Raw genomic sequence first — 5596 nt, 5'->3', positions numbered from 1 at the left:
CTCTCTCTCTCTCTATCTCCACCCCTCTCCATCTCCCCGTCAACAACTCTCTCTCTACCCCACTCTCTCTTTCTCACCCCTCTCTTTCTCTATCCTTCCCCCTTTCTCTCTCTCTCTCTCTCTCTCTCTCTCTCTCTCTCTCTCTGTGTCCCTCTCTCTCCCCCTCCCTCTCTCCCTCTGTCTCCCTCTCCCTTTTTCTCTCTCCGTCTCTCTTCTCCACCCCCCCTTCTTTCTCCCACCTTTTAAGTCTCACACCAGATATAATTTAACCAGCACGCGCCTTCCCCAATCATAGTTTGACCCCCAGTTTCCCAAACGGCGTTAGTGGCATCGCGCGAGCGGTTGTGACCGATAGCCCCCCCCCCCTCAGCCAACTCATCCCTTCTCTCTCCCCCACCCCCTGCGCGCACGTGCGATGCTCAAAGCACGCGCTTATCGAGACGGAGGCGGGGCTGTGAAAAGATAAACAGAGGGACTCGCAATCGTGATTTACGCTTCCTAAATCATTCACAAAAGCTAACGAAGAGCGAGACCGTCATACCGGGGTCTACCGTGTTCTTCTTTCTACGACCTTGAGTTAGATAATAGGACAATCGTTCACTCATCTGCAAGGTATCATTTTCCTGTGTTTATATTCCAACTATTTCTTCTGTGGTTATTTTTTGGTGGAAGATAGTAACGCTTCATGGTGGGATGCAGAATTCGGAATATTGAAGTATTTGGGTTTTGACGTTGTGAAATTCATTGAAAAAAAAACGCGTGAAATGTGAAATGTGCGTTGACGAGCGATCTTAATCTGTGCTGTTTCTTTTTCTATTGCTGGACAGTGTTTTTTTTTCCTCTTGAAAAAATATTTTTCACATCATCTGTACTTTTTTTCTTTTGTTTATCATCATGACGGCAAAACAAAGACAAGCAAATCAAAATCAAGGAGGTTATTGTTTGTGATGTTCACTTTAGCTGGAGGTACGTAAACAAAACTAAATAACGACAGCAGCTGAGGCAACAACAACAATAATAACAACAACAACAACAACAATATCTGCTCTATCATAATTACATATGAAAACAACGTTTGATTCTTGAGACAATGGAATTCATCGCCTGCCGACTACCTACTGAAACAGAAGTCTGCTAATATCATTCAGTCGCATGCCCACCTTATCATAGCGTCATTATAAATAAGTAGGGTATAAATTCTTTTATACTTATAATATGTATATATTTCATTGTAAATATATTTTGTTAATTGGTTGATTCCCTCTCCTTAATAGTCAACTGTAGGAACAACAACAGCAGCATCAATGACAACAGGTCAGTCCACAAAATGTGCAGAGTCTCTCTCCACAACTAGCGGAGTTATTATCCCGATTGCATTTGTGGCGGGCGATCCTGGTTCGGAAATAGGTAAAGGTCTTTATAAGTGTGGCTTGCTTAGGGTCTTTCTCCTTGACCAAGGTTCTCCCCCTCCCCCCCCCCCCCCCACACACACACACTCCCACATTACGACGCAATTAAACCGAAGTGAACAAATTTCTATTGTACAGTTGTTGTACCGAAGTGAATACAGTTCTATCATTTAGATTTAGAGCTATAATATAAGCCTTTAACCCAGAGGAGACTTAATGAAAATATAACCAAACTTAAAACCTACGTCAGACAATTTATTTGATACTCGGACGTGTGCTCGAATCTGCTTCAACTTTCTGTAAAAAAAAAAAAAAAAAAGAAAAAAAAAAGTTGTGTAGACCCTTTGAAGTAAATTTCTAAGTAAACCCCAACGCGTTGAGATTATGAACCAAAGGTGTGAACGCAATGAAATTAGGTGAACAACGCGTTGAGATCGAGTGCAGTACACGGAGCACTAGGGTTTGAATCCTAGTGGGGGCTAAATGTTCATGTCCTTTTATTAGAACACTACTCTGCTCAGCTATGACCAGGACCGTATAATCATTGGCTATGACGGGGGACAAAGTGCTTGTCCATTGAGATGACCTACATGGTAGGGTGCTGACCTCTGACAAACCTGAACTGCTTTTCAAAAGAGGTTTCAATTATAGGAGTTATTTTTCACCACGCAGTGTTTACATTCCTCACAACGATGGCTGATTTCGAGGATAGAACCACTTCGAGTTAGCTTGGCGGATAATACTCATGCACTGATGTGAGCCTACCCATAAAATGTGGAGATGGATTTGGCCGACAGGGGCAATAAAATGAAGCGAATTCATGGATAAGCATAGCTCCAACTGGCGACATAATATTGGACGGTACAGTGTTTTCTGTAGTGATATGGATTGCTGTGTTTTTTTCTAGGATAATATTCTAAATGGTCTCAGATTGAACGAAAAGGAAAAAGAGACCCAGTAAGGGAAACCCACACGAGCTAGTGTGGAAAATGGTAAGAATGTGTTTTTATCTATCTATCTATCTATCTATCTATCTATCTATCTATCTATCTATCTATCTATTGTTTGTCAGGTAATCGAATTGTATTGTTAATGTACTTTTCACGTAACCCCCCCCTCCTCTGGACTACTTCTGTCCACATTCCATTTGAATATCAGTTTGTTCCTTTTGTATTATTTTTTTTAATTCCAATGTCTTGTCAGCCCATGACTTACGCATTTTACTCTTTGTAATATAGACAGCAGTGTTAATTTGCTGGCCTTCTTTTTGTGACGGAAGTGGAACACGGAAGTATAAAATACGGTAAAATTCCACCAGCTAGCCCACCCACTGATTTAAGATAATGGTTTGACTCCCTTTATTGGCCATTATTTTTGGATCTCGTTCCAAAGTGTCTGCTGTTTACAAGAGTGTACTTTCTCGGTTGACCTTACTGATATTATTGAACAAATTGGTGGACCCACAAGATAACAAGGCTTCGTCGTCTTATTTCTAGACAATTTAATTGCTTTTGTAGAAATTCAAGTTTTATGTCTGGGGTTTTGAGTTACGCAATGATTGACTGCTTGTTTTTTTAAATGTAGCTGGGTTTTTTACGCTCCCATCGACACAATTTGAATCATTTAAGTTGCAGGATTTCGACCTTGCCAGCCAGGGTTCAGCTCGAGCTGAGAGGGATACAACATCTCAGCAGAAAAAATCGAAATACTCGATAAAAATTTTCTCCCCACATGGGACTCGATCTCAGATCTCTTGCGTGTGACAGCGAAGCGCCTAACCGGTTCACCTCACACGTTGTTTGTTTTTTTGTTGACGACTACATGAAGGGCAGGCATAGACGAAGTTCTGTTTTCCTACTGTTTATTTCATTTTATTTTTCATAGTTTTTTGCTCCTCTCTCTCCCTGCCTTTTATCTATCTCTCTATCTCTCTAAGATATAATATAATATATATATATATATATATAGGCCAGACGTGTACTCATTATGCCACTCAAAATGAAATGTGAAAACATCGATCAAGTGTCAGACTATAAGTATTTGGGTGTTACAATAGACAACAAACTCAACTGGCGTGTCCACACTTCTCTCCTGCATAAAAAAGTGAACAAAAGACTATTTTTTCTTAGAAAGCTAAAGTATTTTAAAGTTGATAAAACATTGATGTCCATGTTCTACCATTCAACCATAGAAAGTATTATCAATTTTTGTATAACAGCATGGGCCGGGAACACAAGACAACAAGATGAAGAAAAATTAAATCGACTAATACGGAAAGCATGTAAAATTTCAACATCTTCATTCCCCTACTTGGATGGATTGTACATAACAGCTTGCACTAAGAAAATTAATTCCATCTTTTTAGACAACAAACATCCCTTGTTCCCTCAAATAAAAACATCAGTCAGAAGTAAAAGACCCATGCTTCTGATCTGTAACAAAGAAAGATACAGAAGGTCATTTTTACCATCATCTATCAAAATGCTTCCATCTTAACCATCTATCTTGTTAAGTGTACTTACGACCTTAGAGCATGCATCAAAATAACATTGAGTGTGTATCTAGCTTACGATTATTATTGTTTATATTGCTGCTCATTTATATTATGTATGTGATTGTAAGCCTACTTGTGTGTGCATGTGCGTGCACGTGTGTACGTGTGTGTGTGTGTGTATTTGTGTGTGTGTGTGTGTGTGTGTGTGTGTGTGTGTGTGTGTGTGCGTGCGTGTGTGTGTGTGTGTGTGTGTACTCGTGGTGGAACACCAAACCAATGTGCCAGGATCTGGACAATAAAGATGTATCTTATCTTATCTTATCTTATCTTATTAAACGACTACTTTTATGAGGGTGATATAATTGTGATAGTTGACTCAGAAAGAGAAAACCGCCAAGTTTGAAGAACGCCTTTTTATGTTCAGTTATATGCAAAAGATTTAGCTTAGCTTAACAATAACAATGACTTCAGATGCCTTATAAGGATTCTTGAAACAGCAAGGTACGACAACCAGCTTTCTAACGCAGAGGTATGGGCGTCTCAAATTGGCTGGAAGGCATCAAAGAGATCCTCTAACAGAATAACATAATGTCTACGACCGAAGTCACCTACATAAACTTTGGTTTACATAAAATCCCCCCCCCCCTTTCCCTGACATCTAACGGTACAAAAGAATGGAAAAAGTAAAAAGTAAACATGCATAAATCACCTCAAAAGATCAGGTGTTTAAAACACCTTTGCCATAAAGAAGATGAGACAGTACCAAAAGCCCTTCCCCCTCAAAGTTTGAGAACCAACAGAAGTATCTTGGAATAATCTTTGACAAGTGTCTTACATGGAAACAACACACTCATAGTACATAAACTAAAGCCAGGAAGAAGCTTGACATCATGAGACATTTTGCAGATACTTAGTCGGGAGCAAGTGAGAAAACACTTAGACAGGTCTATCTGGGCGCAAACAGGCATGGATGACTGCAGTACAGACTCACACTACACTCTGGAGAGAGTGCAAAACCAGGCTCTCCGAATAGTCATTGGAGTAATTAGGTTAACGCCTGCAGAAAATATAGTACAGACGACATCTGTAGTGGTCCAGGTACAATACAAAAAGGCGAGAGCTAAGGAAGATCAGTTAATACTCACACGGAGAGCCAACTTTATAAAGGAAAGCAGAAGAATACAGAGATCATTACAAGACCATCTACCAGCCGCAGTGGACATACTGAACCATCTCCAGAGGCAGCAACGTGGGAAATTAAAGCACACATTAGATTATTCACACTTCCATCCCTATGTTCACCTCAAAAGAGGACCACAGAGACCTGAGCAAGCAAACTCTGACCCTGCCCATGCTCGAAGAAAGATGCCCATGCATAGCTTGGATAAGGATCTATACTGACTGAACAACCACTGCTGCCATGAGAAGAGGCATTTCCAACTGGGCGGCATTGTACAAATTACAGGCAGAGACGGAGGCTCCTATACATGCAGCAAACATCATCAGGGATGTGGTAGGATTCCTACCAGATGCCATGTCAGTACTGCAGGCAATCACTGCCGACAAACTCCAAAAGCTGTCTGAAGTAATGGAGAGTTTCCCATACCTGAGGATCATGCTGCAGAGGATTGCATCGCACTGTGGTGTGTTAGGAAATTAACAGGCAGACAGGAAGGCCAAACTAGGCACACAG

At 40.7% G+C, this 5596-nt stretch overlaps 1 long non-coding RNA gene across 1 annotated transcript; it reads left to right on the top strand.

Annotated features, from left to right (window-relative positions):
• The first annotated feature begins 501 nt into the window (after positions 1-501).
• LOC118477811 lies at positions 502-1739 on the top strand. The gene is made up of 2 exons (XR_004858616.1): positions 502-966; positions 1618-1739. It is a non-coding gene; the product is annotated as an uncharacterized LOC118477811 (long non-coding RNA).
• The last annotated feature ends 3857 nt before the right edge of the window (positions 1740-5596 follow it).

The sequence above is a fragment of the Aplysia californica genome, unplaced genomic scaffold, assembly GCF_000002075.1.
Source record: "Aplysia californica isolate F4 #8 unplaced genomic scaffold, AplCal3.0 scaffold00227, whole genome shotgun sequence".
Lineage (NCBI taxonomy): Eukaryota > Metazoa > Mollusca > Gastropoda > Aplysiida > Aplysiidae > Aplysia > Aplysia californica.
The sequence above is the reverse complement of the archived record's forward strand: the minus strand, read 5'-3'. Positions and strand labels throughout refer to the sequence as shown.